Below are 26,075 nucleotides of genomic sequence, written 5' to 3'. Positions count from 1 at the left end.
TTCTTGAAGCCAAATCGACCTACGATGTCAAGGAAGATCAGCTCCTCGATTGGTTCAAATCGACTCATTACAACAACGACTGCTTGACGAGAGCACACCACCCAACCCGAAAGTCGATATCTCGAGGATGAACTTACAAATGAGACAAGAAGAAAAAGAAACAGCCACCTCTCTGCAGGTGTAAGAGGAACAGATGGCTTTTCACGACACGCTTAGAAAAGAAGAAGATTAGATTCAAGAGAATCTTAATTAAAAAAGGTGAGAGAGAGCAGATTCAAAAGGAAAAAGCAAAGTTAGAGGAAAGAAAAGAAGAGTTTAAGATGACATTTTGGCAGACGGATTTGGCCAAACAACGTGAGGAATCTAAGGAGTATTCCTTAGTAGATGCATCTGCTGATATCGGTTATCAGAAAGCTAAACCCGGCGAGGAATGGCTTAATGACTTTGTGATTCAAAAACTTGATGCCATCCGTGTCTACACAGCTTTAGGAGACTCTGCTGAGCAAAATTACTTTAAAGCACGCGCTGAACGTGCCTTACTGAGCAAAGTCAATCAGATCTATAGACCGTGGCTTGAAAGTCGACAGGACAAGGATGCACAAGACCGCATGCGAACACTACTTGAGAAGACAACAAAATGTCACGAGTATCTGAAGAAACAGATCAGCACCAGAGAGCAAGCTTACCGCTCTGGAGCTACACCCCTGTTTCCCACGGTGGTGGATCCTCCAGTGCCTGAATTAGAGGCTTTTCGACTCATACAACCGCCGGAAGAAGAATACACGGTTCTCTCACATGCGGAAGAATACAAATTCATCGGTAATGTGATAAGATTTTAAATCGAAGTAGAAATCGTGCTCACTCCCATAGGAGTGAGTTTGATAAAATAAATCACCATAATATTTTTAAGTCATATCCGGATATGATAGCGCCTATCTTTATATAGGAAAGAGCATGCCTACCCCGTCTCCAGGAGACCCCCAAAACACAGGAGATGCAACAGGAACTCGAGAAATGGAAAAAAAGCTGACAAGATGTCTATCTAAACAATTGTCAGAGGAGCCTCTCAAACATGGGCAAGGACTTCGTCGGGTAGGGAGCATCTGCTACTTTCAGACACCCTCCGACATCATCAAGGGTCTTCAGCAGCTAATCGCTTCTAAACAAGTGGGCAATGTGAGCGTGGACCTCGATAATGAAATGGTGGAAATCCTCAATCATCTGCTGAACCAACAGCTCGTCACAGTATCGCATTTTGTACGAGGACTTGATATAGACGACATGGACGATGCCATGCTCCTCGTCGACTCCAAGTCTGTCTCCTCCACGGTGATGTATAATCCTCCTCTGGAACCAGACCATTAGTCGTCGTACGAAATCGCTCTCATCTCCGCCGAAATCTGGAACAGCTTCTTCAACGTCACCGCCAACTACAAACGGTTTTCGTACGTGATCAAGCTTCACCAAAAAACGATCTCTCCAGGTGGATAGAACATCACCGACATCGCTACGGAGATTTCAGGGTTGATCGCCACCCACGGAGAAACCTCAGCTAACATTAAAATCGAACCTAACTATTTCACACTGGGACTCACATCACTCTTGGAAAATTACATCGTGCGATTTGACCTCGCTAACTCGGTTCTCTCCTGGGGTTTAGGGCTGGAAGGACTCTTTCACAAAATGGATTATACGAAGGAGATCTTTCTGTCAATATCACCATCGTCAACAGCCTACTCATCAACTGTTCGATCATTAAGGCTCCAAAGAAATGTATTCCACCTCGATTATTGTTCCTCAAGGCTTTCTCGCGCAGCTTCGCCCCAATAGTTTAATTTGCTATCCCATCACTACCACCTACAAGATCTCAGAAATCGCCATAAGGCTGACCAATCAGTCTGGGAGTGTCGTCGGTAACAGCAACGAAAGAATCACCTATTACTTGCATATACGTCGGATGACGTTGTAGACGCAAAGCAGCCTAAAAAATATTCATAGATTAAACAAAGAGACGATGCGACCTTCACGCGTACATCGACGTAAAATAGTGGGTGGATTTTTATCCCCCCTCCTCTCTCCCAAACGATCAGCCCTTCCAGGCGTTGCTGCCAAAACGGTTCCCATCGCTCTCAAGGCTGCCTAAGCAAGAGCCACCGGAAAATAAGCAAAATCATGCCACAGTCATCGGTGACACTTTCAGCACCTTCTTTTGTGTAGGACATGCCAGTCTCCAGGGAGGCAAAAGAGGCTGTTCAAAAAATGGCTAGGGTCCTAAGCGAACGATCCGAAAGAATCTTTAAGAACCAGGACAAAAAGGTACATGGTACGCTGTCACCCGATTCCGTAGGCGCTATCATATCCGGATATGGCTTAAAAATATTATGGTGATTTATTTTATCACACTCATATAGCATAGCATCATGTATTCAAGATTCACTCCCGATTAGCCCAGTATCAATGACAATACTCCCGTGGATGACTCCACCATCGAGTACGAGTAAATATAATATCAGGACATCAGCATCACCAATCTGAACTTAAACATCCTTCGAAACATAGAGACGCGCGACGAAGATGCGTACCTGCTTCCCCGTAAGGCTTTTCTGGAAGTCCCCGGAAAATACAAACTAACACCGTCCCACCTGTGGACTACATAGCCAACGTACAAATCACACTCCAAAATAACGTGTGGTCGTTATTCAAATCAGCTCAATATTAACCGAACAACAGGACCGTCAAAGAAATCAATGGCTTTTTACCCCAAGCCAACACCATACTGAACTTAATCATGTTCAGCGATGACTGATGCGATAGTGTGCTACGAACATGTGATTCAGAGATAACGGTGCGGGTCCATGCCCAGCATCTAGTAACGAATTACCTCTTGCTCAGGATATCATTACTGTTTCAGCGGTAGCAGATGGTAAGAATTCAGCGACTGAACAACTTTTCAGAGCCAATCTCGGATTATCCGCTTGATGCGCTCTGACAGATACTAGCCAAGAGATCTGCATGTTTTTTCGTCTCAGCAGCATCTTTGGAGTATGTCGATATATCCACACCATCTTACGAGGCCTCAAACACAGCTGGCCCTGGAAAGAGACTCTCCTGCTCAGTACATGCAGAGTACCGCTGAAATCGCAGATGGACAATTTGCCAAAAACTCGAAAGCAACTTCAGTGTCGCTTCCCAAAATTATTCTCGCGCCTACATGATGTTGTTGGAAGCCATGCAGAAGTACCAAGACGTCGAGACAGGAACGCAAGTTTCCCTGGACGATTTTGCTAACTTGTATCCCATTTTCCACTTCGACGTCTCCAAACATACCGAACGTCTAACTGACTCCCCTGTGGACATCGAAAATAGAAATGTACAATTGCAAATGGGGGGAGGGGGGGCGGGTGATTACGTCTGCTAACCAATGGTCACCTCAGATCGAATCATGACGCTGAATGTCCTCAGTGGAAAAAATGAATATCCATGTATAGACACCATGCCTAGAAAAAGACACCTCAGCGTAAGCGACAGAACGGAGGCTTCCTTGCCACCGCCATCGTTCCCTTCATTAAAACCATGGTTCCCGAGTAGTTTGCTAACGTCCTGCCCCCCCCCCCCTTAGGAATGGCTGCAGCCGCGCCAGCTATCACCGGAGCTACAATAAAAGATACCATGGGCAATGGCACGCGCAGAAAACGAGTCTCTGTTTACTCAAAAAGGAATAAAAATAATAGCATTTCATATAACGTCATTATCCCGTACATTCCAGTGGACGTTACGCTGTCTCCACATCAAAAAAAAAGTATCGCTGTGGCTGCCACTAATAAAATACCTCTCTTCATCTGAGTTAAAGCTTTTAAACTCCTCGGATCCGATCGGCTCATGCTGACCCAGCGACAAGCCAACGCCGTGGATAAACATAAGACAGCTCGGAAAGAACTCGTTCTGAACTTATCCGAGGCGGAGCTGTCCCAACAATGAGAATTCATCGGTCCTCTGCTCCCCGGTCTCGCCGTAACCTTACTGTCAGGATTCCTTGGCATCGGCAAAGGACTGCAGCTGCCAGACACCATGCGCGGCAAGGGCATGAGAAAATAAAGTTTTAAGCAACTTCGATCTTGAACATCTCTTAGCCTATCCTACTTTCCGAGGGGTCTTTTCCAAAGATCAACTTCCTGAACAGATCTACCTTGACGAGAGCTACGTGGTCAATTTCCAAAATTAGTACGACGGACCACGATCCTCAATTCCCACGATGTCGAGTATTTCGATTCGTTCGGATTACCTCCTCCAGAAGATGTCACACAGTATCTCCGTACCACTCATAAAGGAGCGGTCTATAACTCATTACAACTTCAACTTATCGACGATAGCACCAGAGAATGGTACTGTGCAGACTACTTTCAAGGCACGCATCAAGGATACTTTCCCGTTTAAACAGTATTATCCCTCATATAATCATCGTGATCTCGTGGTGTCTCAAGTGTAAAGCCAAAACGGACAGCGTCGATCACTTCGAAGTTATCACCAAAAAATCAAATGGCACATGATCAAATCCAGATGCGCTGAGTGAGACACTAAAAAAAGCGCACATCATCACCGTTTAGTGCCATGGATTGGTATACAGCATGCACCCTTGCAGACACTGCGAGCTCGAAACGAGCTGCAAAGACTTTCGAGTAGAAAGACCTTTGTGCGTGGGGGACTGTAAAGCATGGATGTCCATGCTCACCTCGGAAAACTTACGCGGCCTCGAGGAGGATAGACGTTTCCAAGGCATAAATACACGGAGACAATGAACCCCTTAGATTAACAACTGGATGAAAATGACCAGCCACTTCCAGGTCAGGAACCCTACAATGGTGTTGATGCAATAGCCATCTGTTAGAGAGATCATCCCGATGATAAAGCGGGGTGCGATCAAGTCATGCTGAGGGACTTAAAAGAACTAAAGCCTAAACATTTCAGGCAACTTGTCGACCGAACCCTCGTCAGAGGCATTATCGGCACCAAAACATAAGTTAGGAATCGGGATTAATGGTATGTCAGCTGATCTCGCAAACGAACTGCATAAAGCCGCATGCAAGCGTTTTCCACGATGTAGAGTCATCTTCGTAGATGTGGACGAAATATGGTCAGCAGATCTCGTGGATATGACAGATTACAGCGCGTACAACAATCGTTTCCATTATCTCATGACGGTCATTGATATCTTTAGTAAGTATGTCTGGGTCATTCCTATTAAAAACAAAAATGAGCTTCTATCGTACAAGCACTGAATCAAATCACTAAGAACGAAAACCCTATAAACTCTGGGAAGATCACGGAAGCTAATTTTAGGACAAAACCGTCTCAGACTGACTTTAAAAGAATAACATCACCCTGTACAACACTCATAATCCTCTTAAAGCATCTGTCATCGAACTCTTTAAACGAACTCTCACAATTTGCATATGGAAGAGATTCACCAGCAATAATACCAACCAATACTTATATTTTGTTCCAGACCTCGTGGACCATTACAGCCATACCTGGCACAGAAGCATTCGAATGTCTCCAGCAGAAGCCTCCTCCAAAGATCAGTAACAACAGTTTGCAGAGGACTTGTTTTTTAAATCAACGTTTGAATTAGCAGACAAAAATCACTTTCAAAAAAGATCTCCATCACCTACACTATCAAAGATTCTTTAGTAGAACATATCCAAGGGTATTTTTACGAACAGGAATTACAAAAAACAGAATAATTGTCTTCCAAGTTGAAAAGGTCATGTCAACACGAGGTACAAAATCTCATTCGTCAAGTGGTTTGGCTATCCTGAACAATTCAATTCGTGGATTCTCACCACTTCCTTGGCTACGATAGCACCTAAGAAATAATCTTATCATACTATCTTATGTTACGTGTTTAGGCAATAATAAACAGTAACAAAAGAAATAGTGAAAAGAACAAGCTTTGAAAAATTTAACAAATAATTTATTTATCTCTATAAACAATGTAAAAATGAAGAAAGAAAAAAACTTACGGTTTTAAGAATCAAATCAAAAAATAATCCAAGAATAATCAGCGAATTAAATTTTAGAAATCCTAGTAATGAAATGTTCTAGTGAATTCAAGTTTGTGTCCCGACGAAAAATCCAAAATGAAAGACGATGACGTATACTGTAGTCAGTATGGTGCTGTTGTGTCTACAGTTCTTTGCAGATTCAAAACAATATTCCGGTGTTTGAATTTCCGAATAAAATTTAAAGAATTGTCTTTGTCCAAGAATTCTGTATGAGCAATCTTATATTTACAGGAAAAAGATTTAATCTTTTAGAATCCAAATAATTTTAATAAAAATTAAAATGTAACTCCAAACTGGTCACAAATACTTTTCCAATGTCCAAGGTAAATGCCCGATTGAGATTATTTCTCCATAGACAAAGGTTATACAGACAAATAATGCGCAAAACAGATACCCGTATGAAGGTAAAGTTATCACTTTCCAGAATGGTTTAGAAGCTATTTACATGTCTAAGATCACGTATTCCAGTAAAGCCTCGATCTCACTATTATCATTCAAACATTAAAAATGAATTAAAAAAAGAAGTTGTTTACTTGATTCTTAATCAAGATGAGTAACTAGGTCATCAAAAATTACAAAGTTCAGTGTTTACGATTCAACAGTCAGGTCAAAATAATTTCTGGAAAATATCAAATTCCTAGTAAACAAAATTACAATACTTTGACATGTAATGAAATAAAAATAAAAAGATTTTAAAACAATTAAATTAAATCAAATATAAATTAAATCAACTATACATAACAACTGTTCCATCAAGCTCTCATCAGAAATTGCTTTACATTTCATTGCATGCTAGTGAAGACCCATCCTTTCTATTAAAAAATACGCTTAAACATATACTCAAATTTTATAAATCCGCCAACTGCATTCTGGTCACTTTATTCAACCAGTAATCAAACTCATTTCGCTGTGGCTCTGACAAATGAAAACGCTTCAGCTTATTTCGGTTGTAATACCGCTGCTTGGCGTTGCACTGGACGCTGATAACTGTGACTACGCTTCACCCACTCCTCATTCTCCTCTTCGCTCTCCTCAAAATTAGATCATCTTGGGAACATAACTCAGATACGCTATTAACTCCTTGGCACGCTTCGGCCATGCTTTAGAATCCTCCTCACCTAACATCCACTCTGGTTCAGGGCTCTTATCACTCAGATCTTACTTGTTCACGTGCCAGGGATAACATGGAAGAGACATTTTCACTATACTACAGTGAAATCACAGTGATAACGAAGTGAACCAGAACCCCCTTTGATACCCCATACAAAAGTAAGCCAGAACCCCCTTCCTTAGAGACGAGTGAGCCAGAACCCCCTTCCTTTGGGAAAGATGAACCAGAAATCCCTTCCTTAGGGACAAGTGAGCCAGAACCCTCATCTTCTTTATACTATGAGAGATCTTGAGATTGTCTAGCATAAACGCGATTAGTATGCTATTACAATGAAGAAATGAAAACATTAGATATCGAAATCAATAGAGAATTACACGTAAGTATAAAAAAGCAAATGGAGGATCTGGGCATTTGCACAAGAGAAACTAAATTCCACACTAATTTCTTTTTTTGAAATTATGGGCTTAAGAGCTTTTAAAACAAAACATCGCAAAAAATCACAAATATCGAACACAGCACCTAACCCTTGCCCGCAGGTCAAATTAACTCTCCAGTGAACAAGAGTATTTCATAAATATTTAACAAAATACATACTAAACATTTCTGAAAACATGGACACTTAAATTGAACAGTGGCGAGAATATGAAAAGTACAGAACAGAGTGTAATATGAACATTTTTGTCACAACCGCAAAATTTGTTAATATGGAACGGCAACACCTTTTTGTGGTTTTCCTACTGTATTTGCCTACCAGAAACAGACCAAAGTTTGCTATTCAGTATACAAATTTCATTTATATATTTGCAGTTTCGAAAGATCTTGTTTCAATACTAGCTATTTATGACGATGGCGATACGTTCAAATCGAATGTCAGCAAGCATATACTTGAAATAAGTTTACCTGCATAGATCTAAAAGTCCCACCACAACAAAATTGAAGTAAGATTTGTTTTTAAATTGTTTTAACTTTAGCGTTAAAAATGTCGATTAGTACGTTCACATTTTATAATCTGCATGGAAGTTCTTTAATAACGAATGCCAGCTACATTGTAAAGTAGCCATTGTAAACACACTGATGTCGGGCCGAAAACTACAAACATCATAAACAAATCGATCTTTTGACGTCACGAACATTCTCTAATGGCGGCCGATATCGACAATGATTAGTAGAATGCTTCATATGCATATCATTGGTATCAATCAACCATTGCAGATTTAAAATGCATCACGCAATGAAAAGGTCCTCACATAGAAGGTAAAACTTCAGGATTACACTTTAGATGAAAGATGGATTGGACCGTCTAGGACTGCAGGTAATGGGAATGCATTGAGTGTCCATGGCTGATAATAGCTTGGGCAATCTCACGTATATACAGGTCACAGATAAAGTATGTTATGTCCCTAAGATTAAACCAAACAGACAAATATAATCCGGTTTCATCTTTGATCTAGAATTGATTTCCTTTATAAAAAAATAAACAAAAGAAAAAGAAAACAAGAAAATAGAAAAGAAATTGAAGCAATGGCTTATTTGTTTTGAATCCGACAACATAATATGTACCATTAACGAAGTCGATCAGTGCAGAAGATACTGGTTGCGCGACACAATCTTCAATTAATTTTTATTTTTGATCGTTGTTTTTGCCAGGAGTGGTAAGAGGACATTCATGAATGGAGTCAGAAAACACACTTTAATATCACATATTCATTTTGGATTCTAAACTATGAGTATTCTTAGACTGATCATCTTCAGACTGACTCAGTATCCGCTTTTTGTTTGCGAAAAACTTCACGGCTGTATTAACACTGGTATCACAAGTGGAGTTATCAGATATGCTTGTATGTAGTAGCAGCCTGGATGTATTTAAGCTACAGAAATTTCGTTTTCTTTATATTTACCTCACTTTGTATGTTTAGCAGCTAAACACTAACATTTAGTGCAGATAAAGGTAACCCATAAATGTTACTAACCAATCCATTCATGGGTCTAATATCGTATGATGTTAATCTGTCTGAAGATCATCCAGGTAATATAGTACATTTTTTTATAGTCTGGTTACTAACGATATTATCGCATCAGATATAAATTTTGAAATCTTGGATTCCCGTGCATTAACAAATCGTTCATGTCTTCTTTAATTTATTTTCATCCATCTTGTTAAATCTGTTTCTGTCAATAATTTACCAGTTGCTTCTTTATTAGCACATGTGGCTATTACTATGGCAAATTCAATTTTTTCTGTGTCTTCAGTCACGGTGCCAGTTTCTTCTTATTATTACCTGAAATATAAATCGACCTCGAATTCCTTGACACTCGTTTAAATAAACAAGGCAATATCGGAAAGAAGACCCCTGAATAATGTATGGTCCAAGTATATATGAAGATATGTTTGTAGTATCTAACATAAAACAGTACTCGTATATCCACGATTGTCTCTGATTAAATTTGGAGATCACTTTCCATCGTCAAATACATGATACACCAGAAATAAATCGAATGACATTATATGGTGAAATAATTATTTTCTGACATATATGGGAGAAACTAAATAGCATCTCGGATGAAACTAAAAACTAACTGGGGAAAAACTAAATAGCAGCTCGGATGAAACTCAAAACCAACTGGGAGAAACTAAATAGCAATTCGGATGAAACTAAAAACCACCTGGGAATGAACTAACATTTGGGGAGAAACTAAACAACGACTGAAAAAACTACGATTTCAACACATTTTTACCAACGATAAGATATCTGAAAAATAACAAAATGTGTTCCTGCCTAGGTCTATGTGTACGACAGCTCAAGCATAGGCATCACTCAGTGAAATGATGTAGGTACTCTGAGGACTCAAGCATAAGCATAAAGCAGTGAAATGATGTAAGTACTCTGATGACTCAAGCATATGCATCATTCAGTGAAATGATGTAGGTACTCTGAGGACTCAAGCATAAGCATAAAGCAGTGAAATGATGTAAGTACTCTGATGACTCAAGCATATGCATCACTCAGTGAAATGATGTAGGTACTCTGAGGAATCAAACATAGGCGTAAATCAGTGAAATGATGTGGGTATTCTGAGGACTCAGTCATTGTAATTAAGCAGTGAAATGATGTTGATACTCTGAGGACTCAAGCATAGGCATAAAGCAGTGAAATAATGTAGGTACTCTGATGACTCAATGACGACCAAACAACTTTTTTTTTAAAACATCTTGCTCGTGTTCATTTGAACTCGGGCCATAGTATGGAAGCAGTAACATACAAATGAAAGGCAAACGTTGTCCAATTTGGAGGCATGTGCCCAGAAAGACAACTTTCAAGAGTACATCAGCAGGAGTCACAAATATCAGCCAAATGTTAGTATGTTTAAGTTGAAACGTCATTTATGTCTTGACTTACACTATTTGCAAAACAGCAATCAAGGGAGAAGACAGTATTATATCGAGTATTTCATAATTTTTGCTGATTCGTTAATAACAGCCGTCGCCAGGTATAGTATCCCGTAGTCTAAGTGAAATGCAAGCTGGCCGAAAATAAATTTCTAAAGATCACCAATCAGAACGCATGAATTGATCCTGTGATGTAATTTAAATTGCCAGATCACCAGACAAATGTTTGAACTTGAAAGTTGAATGTCATTCCCGATAGCTCCAGCAAGCGTGTATACAGTAAAAGATGTGTTTGGTACTTATTCTTATGCAATCAATTACTTGATTTGTTTGCTATGGTGTTAATGACACGTCCAAATTTTATATAATATCATGCCTAGAAAATCTAAGAAACGTGCCATTCCTATATACAAACCTTGGCTTGGGCTGGCCAGAATGCGAGTCTGTAATATTCCTTTCACACGTGCAGTATACCACCGTTGGTCCAATTATATAAAGAATATACAAATCACCTACTTGCACATATAGTGTTTTGTTCTGGTCGTGGTTGTTTTTTTAACGACTTGACAGAAAGGTACGCGTAAAACCAGCTAAAACTGGAACGACGTGAAGGAAAATAAAGTGATTGAATTGATTGAAATGAAACAGAATAGATACAACAGAATAGTAATGTTTTGTATTCAGCTGATTCTGTCAGTCGAATATCATTATAATACTGCTAGTCTATTATTGAATGTAAACTCTTTCTAGGGCATCACCATTAGTCTTCTGGAATAAAAATTGGCGTGTGGTCGGGAAAATTCTTAACCCAGATGAAGTAGAGCTATTGTTTGGTCCGTTCATAGCAGAGTGGCAAGGATTATGAGCCACACAAACGTGACAAGGTGATTCGTGGACCCACTCATCGCCCTGCATTCAAAAGAGATAAATTATTGAAAGCTTTCGTGTCACTTTTATTTCGTGCAAATACGTTTCCAGAAGAAGCAATGGACTAACAGGTCATATTGGGGAGGGTAGGGGGGAAGCACAATCTTTGAAACTATTTTTCATAGCCGCTAACTATCTGTAATAATATACTAAGTGCTGAATCCTTTAGAGCTCTTTAATGTTTCACATGTTGAATCTGCCAGCCTTTCCACGCAATATGTTACAATTAAATATTTCATGAGTCACCCAAGATAATTACATGAAACTTTTCAGCGAATGTTACCATTTTCCATTAAATATTATCAATGCTTTGTGAAGCAAAAAACAGCGTTTGTACAAAGAGGAATGGAAAACAGAATGTCCAGAGATTCGATAACGAGACCTCTGTCACAGTGTCTGATCACTCTAGCCTTTGATTGACGCTGTTTGGTTGATTTATAAATTATCATGAAAGTAGTGCTGCTTTCCAGTTTAGGCAAATAATAACTTTATTTGCTTAACATATCTCAGCATTTATATTTGTAATACAAATTGTATTAAAACATTCTTTGGAGGAGAGAGCTGAGTTGTACTTGCTTTCGGTGAAAGGTGATACTTTGTTAAGCAAAATAAAAAAAAAATTCTTATGAATCTTGAATTTCATTTTTTTCAGAATTTTAGAAAATATAAGGATTGGGTAATGATACAGGTCCATTGGATCCATACGAGGTGGAATAAGACGCTCCCACCCCGACGAGTCTCCCAGCTATGGGTAAATTAGTGTGATGATAGCACAGCATTACTGGGCGGACGTCTCAAGTCAATGGCCAGAGCAGAAGGGCTCCAGGATGAGCTCAACGACCATGTGCTCAGGACCAAGGCGTGCCACATTATATCGGTGGACTTTAGCTGTGGTCATCCAGTCTGGGGAGGGGTGGGCTCCGCCAGGCTGCATTTTGCCCTTCACACATCACATGAAGACAACTAGCAATTCTTCCATACCGGATCGATTGCAGCCCCGGTCAAGAATGACCAAGCCTTCCGCTGCACACCAGGATGGAGGCGACAAATATGCTGCTGGTGTCCCCACTACCAAGATCCGTGGGAGAGACAACATCATCATCGGTACATGGAACGTTAGAACAATGAGGGCTATGGGAATATTGAAATAACTTACACGTGCGTTGGAGAGGTACAACTGGAACATTATTGGTCTCTGCGAAGTGCGCTGGAAAAAAACTTGGTGAAAAAACAACATATGAAAAGTGGAAGAGAGGACAAACACAATCATGGCATTGAATTTTTTGTCCACAAGGGCACTGTGAACAGCATTATGGGTTGCTGTCCAATTTCAAGCAGGCTTATTAACATCCGCCGGAGGGCGACTCTCTTCAACATCACAATTATACAGGCCTATGCACCCACATCTAACTACGATGACTGTCACGTGTTTAGGCTCGAATAAACAGTAACACAAGAAAGAGTGAAAACAACAAGATTTGAAGAAAAAATATAACAAATAATTTATTTCCATGAAAAATTACTGTAAAAATGTAAAACAATTTAAGAACTTACGATTTCCAGAATCAAATCCAAGAATAATCTAAGAATAATACAAGAATTATCCATGAATAAAATGTTTTAAGTCCTAATACATGTATTAAAATGTTCTAATGATTCCAAGTTCGAGTCCCGACGAATAATCCAAGATGGAAGGCGATGACATATGCTGTTGGCTATACTGTCTTGACGTCTACAGTTCCTTGTAGAAACATAATTATTAATATTCCGATCTTGGAAAACAAAATAAAATTTTCAAGCAAGGTTCTTGTTTAAGAGTTCTGTATGAATATAATAATATTTCCAGAGAAACGAATTAATCTTCTAGAGTCTAAATAGTTTTCAGCTTACTCCATATTGGATGGGTTTAACAGAACTCTAAAGACATAAATATGGAAGTACATTGCCCAAAGCGAGACCAGAAATTGGGTTGACGTTTTCCCAAATCTAATTTAAAGATATAATAACAATCATCCAAATAGTCATGACACGGATAGAAGCAAGCAAGAATGAAAACTGATTAAAAGTATGGAATAATTTCGTTGATATATTTCAAATTCGTAAATTGAAAGTCGGTGAAACAGCCAGAATTTTGAATAGAAAAGTAATATTTGCAAAAGGTTAACTTTATAATTTTATCAAAGAAATATTCACAAGCAGGAACGTTATTTTGTGTGATCCAATAGTTTATGAGCTACAAGACTTCAAGGGAAATGATACAGAGGACATATTTTACTAACAATTGTTATCTGCATACGACAAACAAGATGCCATATACAAAGTGGGAAAGATTTTGAATACCATACGAATAGAAGAAAAGGTATATATTTGTGAAATAGAAGATATGTGGAGAATTATTCAAACGTTAGGGACCAGGAGAAAACTTCAATTCCAATAAAACAAATGAAAGAGGCATGTTACTTTGAAATCAGTCGTAAGAAGCATTAAAACGTTTATTTTTTTTTTGGTAAAATAACAAGTTTTTAGAATGTATAAGATGTGAAGAAGAAAAAACCATATTAGAACGTTAAGTAGTTAATACAGGCAGGTCATACGAATTTATACAGATACTAAACCAGATGGCAAAAAGCACACAAAAACATCCCATTTAAACAAACAAGATGGTACATATGAAAACGTAATAAGACGACTTCAGCATAGGCAAATCTCAATGATGGTAATAAATGACATCACAGAAAGAACGAAAGGAGATACAATTCAAAAGTATGTTGAGTCCAACTAGATCTCAAAAGCAAATACTGTATAAAAAAATGAAATGGTACAACTGCTATACTAAAAGCAGCTTAAAGCAATGAAAATTACATAAACATCTAAACTATTGCAGCGATTCACTCATATATTTAATCAGCTAATCATTTTTCTTTGATGAAGATTTAATATCATTAATCTGAATTCATCCATAACACCTTCAATTGCAAAGGCTCTTTGTAAAATTAACCAGACTCACTTGATATAGAGAAACGTTTGTACACTATCCATATAAATTAAGTACACGTTTCATAGTATGTATACATACAGATTTAAAATATTTAGTTTTAACCAAAGTTTCATTTAAAAGCAATTGGAATTTTAAACCACTGAAATAAATGATAAACTCATCTTAAGATGAGAGATATCCAAAAGAAACAACATTAGTTTCAACATGTTCCAAATGTAATGAAGGTATCTGAGAGAGCAAAAATGGAAAACGAAATATAAAAGCCAGAGATGCAACAACAGTGTAGCAGAAATGAGAGTAATATTATATTATAATGGCGGACATTAACAAATTAGAAAAGACAAAAAACGAGCATCAGGTGGACGTGGAAAACAGGTAAGAGTTTTAATTTATTTGCACAAGAAAAGTCATTTCCATAGGTGGATGTGGAAAACAGGTAAGAGTTTTAATTTATTTGCACAAGAAAAGTCATTTCCATAGGTGGATGTGGAAAACAGGTAAGAGTTTTAATTTATTTGCACAAGAAAAGTCATTTCCATAGGTGTACGTAAACATTGTTCATCATACTAATTTCTTGATTTAATAGTTCACACTTTATCGCAGATAAATGGACTTAATCTCAGCAAACAAAAATCTCACCAGGACCGATACATACTTTTGTCATGTAACTCGGTCCAATACTGAAGTGTATCATGATGTGCAAACGAAACAAAATTTTACTATATTAAAACTCACTTTTCCCATTAAACATTTATGATACCTGCCCTTTTAAAATTTGGCAGTTATGATTTTCTGAAAAGATACAAATAACCGTCTGACATGAGATTCTGTCAAAATCAACTAAACTGGGCAGTGTTTATGACATAACATCTGTATGTGGTTTTGCTGATGAATTTACTTGACAATAGTGTACCAATGTTATCGACATCAGTATACAAATATATGTTATTTCCACATGCCAAAGTTGATGTCGGAATGTAAAATACATTTACTGGATACCGATGCATACTAATCAAATAAGAAGATCAATATACATGAAACAATTTCATTTGATCCGCAACAAATTTACAATTCCATCACATCATTACTGGAGATACCTTTAGGGAAATAAAACAAATACTATTAGTAGTACAGGTAGGACATACTTCCTTCTGCGAGATAGTGATTATTTAACAGATGAAGGTGTTTCAATGTTAGATCACATGTGATTTGTATATTAGGTGTGCTGGTTCAGAATAGAATATCTACTACATGGACTGCTTTCAAAGTAGCTTTAACGATATCGTTGTTCTTTAAAAGCTAACTGTTACGTGTTTAGGCTCTCATAAACAGTAACAAGAAAAAAGTGAAGACAACAAGTTTTGTAAAGTTTAACAAATAATTTATTTCCTTTGAAAAACAAAGTAAAAATGAGGAAAAGAACATACGGTTTTAAGAATCAAAACCCAAAAAATCCGAAAATAATCCAAGAATTAAAAATTAGAAGTCCTAGTAATTAAATGTTTTAATGAATTTAAGTTCGAGTCCAGACAAAAATCCAAAATGGAAGGCGATGACGTATACTGTAGTCAGTATAGTACTGAAGTTTCAATAGTTCTTTGTTGAACCACAGAAACTAATATTCCAGTTTTGAATTCCGAAAAAAAATTCAATAAATGTCTTTGTCCAAAAATTATGTATGAGCACATAACTATTCCCATTTAAAAGAATGAATAATTTCATTAAATAGAAACTCAAACTGGTCACAAAAACACCTTGATGTATAAGTGTGTAAAAGCCCGACTGACTAAATTCTCTATAAAATAAAGGGTTATACACTAATTTAAGATGCAAAACAGATTTCCGTAAGAGGGTCATGTTATCACTTTCTATAACAAGATAGAAGCTTTACATGCTTAACACCCCGTACTCCCAGTAAAGCTTCGATTTCGCTCTATAAATCTCACACTAAGAATGAAGAAAAAAAAAGATGTTGTTTACTGATTCTGAATCAGGGTCAGGAACTAGGTCAGCATTTAATACAAAGTCCTAATATTAGGTTTTCGTAAACCTGAACTGAATTTCTGGAAAATATCAAATCCAGTAAATAAAATTACATTACAATAGCATGTAATGGAATTTAAAAAATGAAAACTGACAAACAAACAATTAAATTAAATCAAATATAAATTATATCAAATATACATAACATAACGCAGTTATTAAGTTAGATTAAGTTAGGAAAACAGGGTAACAACACATTTGAAAACATTTAAGGAAAAAAAATAAAACAACATAACGGATTCAAAGCGATATTGGAACATGTTGTTGATGGTGACGATATCATTTTGTAACCATGGATCTAGTGATAAAAATGGATTGTATTGTTGTATACAGTAACACTGTGCAGAAATCTTTTAAATTTGGGTTATGTCCTACTGTTAATATAGATGCTGTAACGAATGATATTCCATAAAAATATGAAAGTAAATCAAATCGTTTGGAACACGTTGATGCACTTCAGAATTCACGGTATTAATTCAGTTCACATAGTAAACCTATGCAAACACCATGATATTAAAAATTCAATAACTTAAAATTTTTGAGTGCTCTTGATAAAATGTATATTTAGCAGTATAGATGAAACCTGGATGTCAGCTTCTGTGTAGAGGAAAGGATATGAGCCGCGGAATTTTTTGGACCTGCGTGTGTTTGAAACATGTGCTTTCAATTCCGTACCAAAGAGTCAGGTGCTAATTTTAGTAATGAGTGTTCCAAACTCAAGACCGTTAAAGGACTGAAATTCCAGCAATAAAACAATGTCTCTATTTTTTTCTCTCACTTACAACTAGGATAGATAAGCTGTCAAAAGATTCTATTTCCTGAAACATAACTTACATTATTAACCAATCCTGGTCAAACCCATATATACTCTATTTTATGTTCACCCATTTCCAGGCTAGTTCAAATTTTGCCATATCGTTAGTACCGTGTGATTTTCTTGACAGCCCTAGGAATAGTAAGTAGTTCAATACATAAGTAAGCAATGTGCATAGCTCTGATTGTCAAAGTTTACATTTGTGAATATTACATGATATTGCAAGTTCATCTTTAAATAAAGACCAATGGTGCATTTTAGGCAACATTTAAATAGTTTAGCTTTATTTAAGAAAATAAGAAAAAATTTTAAGATAAAGCTGTCTAATAAGAATCACCTTCTTTAATATCACCATTAATCGCTCTTCAATTTAATGCTGAAATATGTTAACAGCCTTGTCATATTATGTAATTATTGAGTAAAAGGTCAAGGTGACCATCTTTATGTACATGTATTATTACAGAAATAGAGATTTAAATGACAAAAATTACCTAAAATCCCCGAGAAGACATATAATTTAAAACTAAATTAAAGTGGACATAAATCCATTAAAATGCAAAATATGAACTTTCAAAACATTCACTAAAAGAAATCAGTGAATGCAACGTCATGAGAGGTCATCACCATTAAGCATGGTGGAAGAGACCTAAGTAATTATATCTGAAACATTATGTTTCAAAACACAAATAGGAAATGTCATATTGCTTACTGGAATTACTCTATAAATGGTAAATTGTATAATTATATAAACTGCATATATGCATCGCTTAGATATAAACCAAAGTGCTAAACAATCCACCTAACATATTCAAATCTACACACTGTTCCGCCCCCCCCCCCCCTTGGCAACAGTGGATATATCAGAATACGCATTTAATATCCTATCTAAAGTCACTATGTGGTTTACAAAATATATAAATTGTGCTGGTTATTCACAAATATAACCATATGATTGCATTTATAGTAAACTTAATTGCACTTGCATATGATGAGTCACTGTGTATTGCTGTGGCTGTCTATAGGACTCACGGTACTAATTCAATTCCCGTAGTAAACCACACTACTCAGTCTCCCAAACGCAAAGATATAAGCTTTTGTCTGATTGGCTGATACAATTAGCGATTATGATAATAACACTGGTCACCAGAATATGACTCTAATGTGGTTGCTTTAAGATCTTCACATAGGTTAGTGAAGCTCTGATTTTAATCAGATTGAGAAATTTAGATGATACGAAAAAGAAAGAAAATAACCAAACTAGACTAGCTTTAAGTGGTAGGTATTTTGAAATATCAGTATGGGGAATCGTGCAAAAGTGTAACCGTGCGATCAAAGATTTTAAAGACAACATATGTTTTTTTTGGTCGTCTCTATAACAGGGATAAATAAGTAATAGAAACAGGGAATCATGTTATTCCGAACAAGATTAAAGAAGAAGTTGTAAAGACTTTAAAACAGAGCGAAGGAAACAAAATTTCAATGAGGCTTGGGCTTCTTTTCATTATATGGTACTGGCGAGTCAGTAAGATAATATATCTACATCATCCAACAAATAACGCTTTCCAGCGTATAAACTTTATTCATTTTCGTGCATAGTCTATCATCATTCCACGGAGTAAATTCGTCTGTTAATCATTTCCTTTACGTTCAATAAAACTGTTTCAGTAAAAATTAAATTCTAAATTCTTGTTAATCATACATTTCGTTATTCCTTCTCAACCTTTTTTCATCTTCGTCCCTCTTTTACGAATACATTTTCACCTAAACCCACATAATTCTCATTCAGTCATTGTATTTGTTTCTTCGACTTGTTCATGCATCACCCATTCTGTTTCACAAATTCCATATCTATTATTTCAACGTAAAGATAACTTCCGCCATTGTAACTGTTAGGTCCACTGCCTGAAGCAAATATGATCAATATGATCAACATGCAAACATATTTGACTTTCTCTTTGCTAGCTATTCAGACTCGTTGTAAGTCGTTTGTATCGGCCGCGGTGTCATCCCGCTTTCAATATTTCACACACACACACACACACACACACACACACACACACACATATATATATATATATATATATATATATATATATATATATATATATATATATATATATATATATATATATATATATATATATATATATATCCATCCAATTGATGTTTAATTCAGAGGATATTTCTATTTTCACAAAATGAGTAATTCAAATCTCAGTAGTATGTTAAAAAGTTGTTCCACACACATTAAAACATGTCTATTTTGACATTGTTTAATAAGGTTTACTTTGACAATTTTTTATCTCCTCCTCATGCTTTTAGTCACTACGATGTATGAAGAAAAAAAAAAGCATACAAATGCTACGGTTTAGCCTAGCACAAACCAAAGCGGTCTCCCCAGCGGTTACTTAAACAGTAGTGGTGTGCATGAGCTCGAGAGGACGTTCTCTGGTGATACAGTACATGCTTTGTTTCATGACAGTTTCTATGGGCAGCCGTCGCCGCCAAAATTACATTAATCAAATGATCTAGTATGAAATCAAATGATTTAACCTAGCAAATGAAATGATCAATCCAGATTCCAAATGATGTGGTGTCACATGAAATGATGTAGAGTGAAATGAAATGATTTAACACATCAAACGGAATGATGAATTCAGATTCCAAATGATGTTGTGTGATATGAAATGATGTAGCATGAAATGAAATGATTGAACCCCAAAAATGAAATAATGAATTCAGATTTCAAATGATGTGGCGTTAAATGAAATGATCTGGTATTAAATAAAATGATTTAAAGAACAAAACGGAATGATGATATATGCTTCCAAATGACGTGCTATTAAATAAAATGATGTAGTCTAAAATGAAATGATTTAACTCAACAAATGAAATCATGAATTTAAATTCCAAATGATCTGGCATTAAATAAAATGATTTAAAGAACAAAACGGATTGATGAAATCTGCTTCCAAATGATATATTATTAAATGAAATTACGTAGTATGAAATGAAATGATTTAACTCAACAAATGAAATGATGAATTCAGATTCCAAATGATGTGGTATTAAATTAAATGATTTAAAGAACAAAACGGATTGATGAAATCTGCTTCCAAATGACGTAGTATTAAATGAAATTATGTAGTCTAGAATTAAATAATTTAACCCAACAAATGAAATGATGTATTCAGATTCCAAATGATCTGGCATTAGTTGAAATGGTCTGAAGAACAGAATGGAATGATCAGCTCATATTCCAAATGATGTGGTATTAAATGAAATGTATGGAATGTAAACGGTCTGATCAAAGTGTAAATCAGCTAGCGTAAATCCAAACAAACACAAGGGGGCGCTGTTATCTATGACGTATGATGTCAGCACGCCGAAACATAATCGACGGGCGTATTTACAGCATTCGGCTGAGATTTTTGCAGACGACAGTTGGACAGCAAAGCAAAGGTAAGTGTTTCTTTTCATATTTTATAAACAAGAACAGTATTTTCCAATCAGCATAAAGTGATTTTATCCACATTAATGAATGTGCGTGTATTTTTTTTTTCAAGTTCTGCCCTGTACTGCGCGAATTTCTTAGACTTCAACAAAGCGAGATCTATCAACTAAAGAGATTAAATCTTGATTTTATTTGATCAATATTAATTACCATGTTTAATGACCTTTCACACTAAGCCAAAAATGTGTTTCCCGTCAATTTTGGTATATTTTACATTACCGGCCCTACGTGCATACGCATTATTCGTCCAAGGTCTATATGTTATCAATTCTTTTTCCGCCATTGAATCCAGTTTGCAGCGACATATTAGTGCTTTCTTTCTTCTTTTATATTTCCTCTTTGATATCGAATATAATTTTTCTTAGAATCCCTTATTCACGACTCTTAGTGTACTTCAAACACGCCACTCTCCTTTCCAAACGTATTGAAAATTGGGGTGGGGGAACTTAGTCATATATTTTGAAAGAATAATACGTGAACAAAAAACAGTTACCTCCTTTGGAGTGTTTTATGGCGAAGAAGAAGCATAGATCATGTTTGAATAAGCCCACGATTTAGCAAATGATGTATGAAAATAACAAGGAAAGGCCATGGATTGTATCAGAATTTAAAAAAAAAAACAGCATCAGCGATTTGTAAGTGATACCACGTAACCCTTAGGGTAAAGACGTTCTCTCTCTCTCTCTCTCTCTCTCTCTCTCTCTCTCTCTCTCTCCAATAGAAAGGTCGAAGCTTGTACTTTCTGCTTTCTGCTGACTGCTGAACCAATGCTAGATTTTACCTGATATCCATCGATTTAAGTAGTATCTATTTGGTATGTATTTGTACTTAGCTCAATTGCCTGTTTCAACATAAAAAACATCTCAAAAAGTAAACAAAAAAATAATAATAATGGGATGAGCAAATTTTTAAAAAAATTGAATTAAAAAATACAAAAAAGTGTTTAAAAATTGCGACCTCTTGTTTGGCAGCCTGACACATACAAAGATAAATGTGGGTATCAATATAAAAAAGCCATTCATTTTCAAGATAAAAAATTTGAAAAAGTAAAATTGGGATGAGCGAATTTGAAAGAAATGCCAAAAAAGGTATTTGCAAAAAAATTGGGATGCCACAGCGAGTTTCGAACTTTCGACATCTTGTTTTACCGAAGCGAGGCATATTTTATCACTTTTCTACTTTGATGTCATTGGCAGTGCCAACAAGAACAAAATATCAAAATTAATAATAATAATAATAATAATAATATGTCATGTCAAAAGTAACAAATTGTCACTGCCACAAGAGCAATGTTTGTTTTAAAGCATAAATACATTCTAACTTTGCATGCAAGCATTGGCGTCCTAAAGGTAAATGGCGTCGGGACGACGATGATAGCCCAAGGGTTTTTTGGCGCCACAACACCTCTGGCACCCATCCGTGGTTTTGGTGCCCCAATGCCATTAGCGTACGGAGCAAACACTCCGTCCGTACCCCAAACCCTCCTTTACAACACTACTGCATGCAAGCTTATATTATCTACTTCTTCTCCTGACATCATATTAGACCTAAAATCAACGTTTCTTAATCGTATGCTTCCAAATATAAGTCAAGCCCTTCAGCTCAGTTGAGCCTACCCCCACCCCCACCCCACCCCAGATCTCTTTGTTATGCCACTTAATATCAGATAAAACGAATGAGCGATATTAGTTTATTACTAAAATAGTCCATTTTAGTCAGAAGAGATTCAAACTTAGAATTAAAGTAGGACATTATCATCGTTGTGTATTCCGAGACGATGAAACATAAGGTAGCTAGGGTAAATCATCCTTAGCTGATGATGTGATAATCTGTGGAAGTGAGAAAAAAATTGACACGTTTGTGTAATTGTGTCACTGACACACGAATATAAAAACCAATTCCACAAAAGCACTGTACCTCTTCATCAAATATTTAAGTCCAATTTTCATCGGTTCCCAAAAGTGTTTCAGCAGAACAGTTTTTTTAGATGATCACAAATATATACAATCAGATTAAAAATAATGTTGAAGCAAAAAATAAGCAACGTCCAGCTCATCATCATTACCATTAGCAGCACTATCATCATTGTTGTCATCACCATACCATTATATCAGTTTAGATAATTCATTTTCTTCTTGTTCTTGCTTTTCTTCTTCTTCTTCTTCTTCTTCTAATAATAATAATAATAATAATAATAATAATAGAAAGAAGAAGAAATAGATTTATTTGTTTATTTATTGTCATGGTAGCTTATAACTTTTCAGTACTGACTAATTTTAAGATCAACCAATAACAGCTTTCTCTCCAAAATTGTATAATCCTGTCAGTTTTACAGGCTTCCACATATCAAGAAAGTCGGTGTATATGTTGCTTTATTTCTTATATATTGGTCACTATAAAGGAGGATGTACTTTAGGCATGACATTGTTTTGGGGCTATATTTTAAATGTATTACCAGTAAACGGTAATACTATATGGCTATATGTATATTAGAAGTAACACTGAAGAAACTATGGCTATTAAAATATTAAAATATTAAATCAAAATAAATAATTTAAAATAATAATAAAAATTAAATTAAAATAAAGTTTTTGAAAAGATATTAACATGGAAGTTTATAAAAGTTTATGATTAAAATTTACACGAACCTTGTGCATGCAACATTCGTGCAACAAGTTTTATCAAGTTGCATAATAATTAAATAGTTATTCTTTTGTAGCTTCTATTTCTGTCCACATTTCATATATTTTCATAAGCCCAAGTTTTAGTCTTTTATCTTCCAATATATATAAAACCTAGTATCAAAATAATAACTTTGTATTTTATAAGAATATCTAGTTTGAATTAATTATTAATGTGAGTTAGTTTCATAATTCCATTCCAGTTTCCATCTGCACATTATTTCTGGTGCGTCTACATTTTTTTATAAAAACGAAGATGGAACCTTCATGGTAATATATGGTTTTGTAAAGTTCCTTGAAAAATTGTGAAAACAGAAAATATTTTACAAGAATCATAGAGACATGATCCTGGGATAATTCAGAAAGAAGAAAAAAATTGATTCCATCGCTGTCTTTCTTTCGATATATGTTTCAACACTACAAGGACTTCCATATTTGTAAAGTGGTATGTGATGAGCCCTTAGAAAGACAAACTGTTCACATCTCCAAATATATCAAACAAATCAACATGGAACGTGTATCAACAATTAGCATCCCTTGATACTTTAAGTTTGGGTCTGTATGAAGTGTTACAACTTTATGGTGTTAAACTAAGTAACAGAAACAAGCGAAACCGTAAAGTTTAAGAAAATCTAACTTTGTGCACCATCAACAGATTTATTATGTCAAGTAAAGTTTTCTTCTTCTTCTTCTTCTTCTTCTTCTTATTATTATTATTATTATTATTATCATTATTGAACATGATATTTGTGATGCTGGTGTCTTTAATTTATTCTCTTTATATTGTTTTATTGTGGTGCTGTACACACCTACAAGCACTTCTCCGCATTTTTCTGACATGACTGGAGGCGCCACCAGTTATTGGTCTAAGTGGTGCTAAATAGTGATGGTGATTGTAATGTTTTGTTATTGAAGAATAACTCCAGTAGCGGTCTATAACTTTTCTCATAGATTTTATTCAATAAAATATGTATATATGTCAGCAGTATCACATGCGCAGGCGCGCACTAAGAAAATACATTATGAAAAGGAGAGCGATAGATGCATTCCAATCAATATGTGTACAGCAAGTATGACTTAGAACGAGATGAGAATAATGATAGCGTATGACATGAAATTAATATTACGTATAAATATGAGTGACAAATCATACGTGGTAATTTTTCTAAAAGAAATTTGTTCACAGTATAAAGACTTAGTTCCTAATGATTCGACGCCAAACTATATAAACAATATGTTCAGTAAAAGGACAAATAATGTCAATACAGTTTCTGGTCTATCGATACTACGCTCTATGCCAAATTGTAACTTTCTTCTTTCTAAGCCCGAAATGGAATTGTATAAAAATAGCATGAGTCCAATCATTTGGAACTGTCTACCTATAGATGTTAAAGAAGAACCATCAGAGCATTCCTTTCGTCACAGGCGTTTGAAATGGATACAATCTAAATAATGTCTATAACCGGTTATGGTCAGCTTCCCCCCCCCCCTCTCTCTCTCTCTCTCTCTGTGTGAATGAAAAGTTTTCAATCATGCATGTTGGTGTACACAATGCTTTCTGTGCTATATCAACACTTAATTGTTCCTGTGTATATCAATCATTAAACCTTTTCTGTACGATGTTTGTTTCTCAACTGTATTTTATATATTTGCCTCTACATATGTAGATAATAAAGTGCCACAAGTGAGGTTAGTTTCGGTACTAATTGTGTTACCATCATCACATAAGACTATTATTATTATTATTATTATTATGCAAAGAGAAATTAACATTGAACCAAAGGTGGAAAACAAAGAGAAACGCGTGAAATTAATATGTAAAACTCAGGCGTGGATATGAGTTACGCGATCAGTGAAGTATGCATCAATAATAATAATAATAATAATAATTACCTATCTTTAACGAGGATAACACGTTTGGTGATGGCTGACCCATCTGCCGTCTGGTCCTCAGTTTTTTTAATCGGCTATGTTACAATTTTTTTTTAAATATTTAAAACAAAAATAAGAAGGAAAAAAAATGTACAAAATAAAAATATAAGATCATGCACATAACCAGGTATCGTCGCACTCATTCTGACTATGTGTGACTATACTGGGAAACATACAACTATGAACAATATTCAGTACACACAATACACAGGTACATACATTTCAGCATAAGTCTTACTTATATATATATATATATATATATATATATATATATATATATATATATATATATATATATATATATATATATATATATAAATTAGATCTGGATATATCAATCATGGATATGATTATAAATTTTTCTATTCAGAGCTTTTAGTATGTCATTCCAGCTGGTCAAGAAAAAACTTCGTTAATGATATTTTAAAAGAAGCAAGGGAAGTTGAATTACGTATCCTCATTGATAAGGAATTCCATATAGTAAGTGCTGATACAAAAAATGAGCTTTTGTAATGCTTGGTTTTCGACAGAGGAATCTGGAGATCGTTGTTAGTCGTCGATCGGAGATTACGCTCAGTATTCGATGATCTTAGTTCAATTATGTT

The sequence above is a fragment of the Sinohyriopsis cumingii genome, chromosome 17 (genome assembly GCF_028554795.1).
Source record: "Sinohyriopsis cumingii isolate HCF-2022 chromosome 17, ASM2855479v2, whole genome shotgun sequence".
NCBI lineage: Eukaryota > Metazoa > Mollusca > Bivalvia > Unionida > Unionidae > Sinohyriopsis > Sinohyriopsis cumingii.
This window is presented reverse-complemented; position numbering follows the sequence as displayed.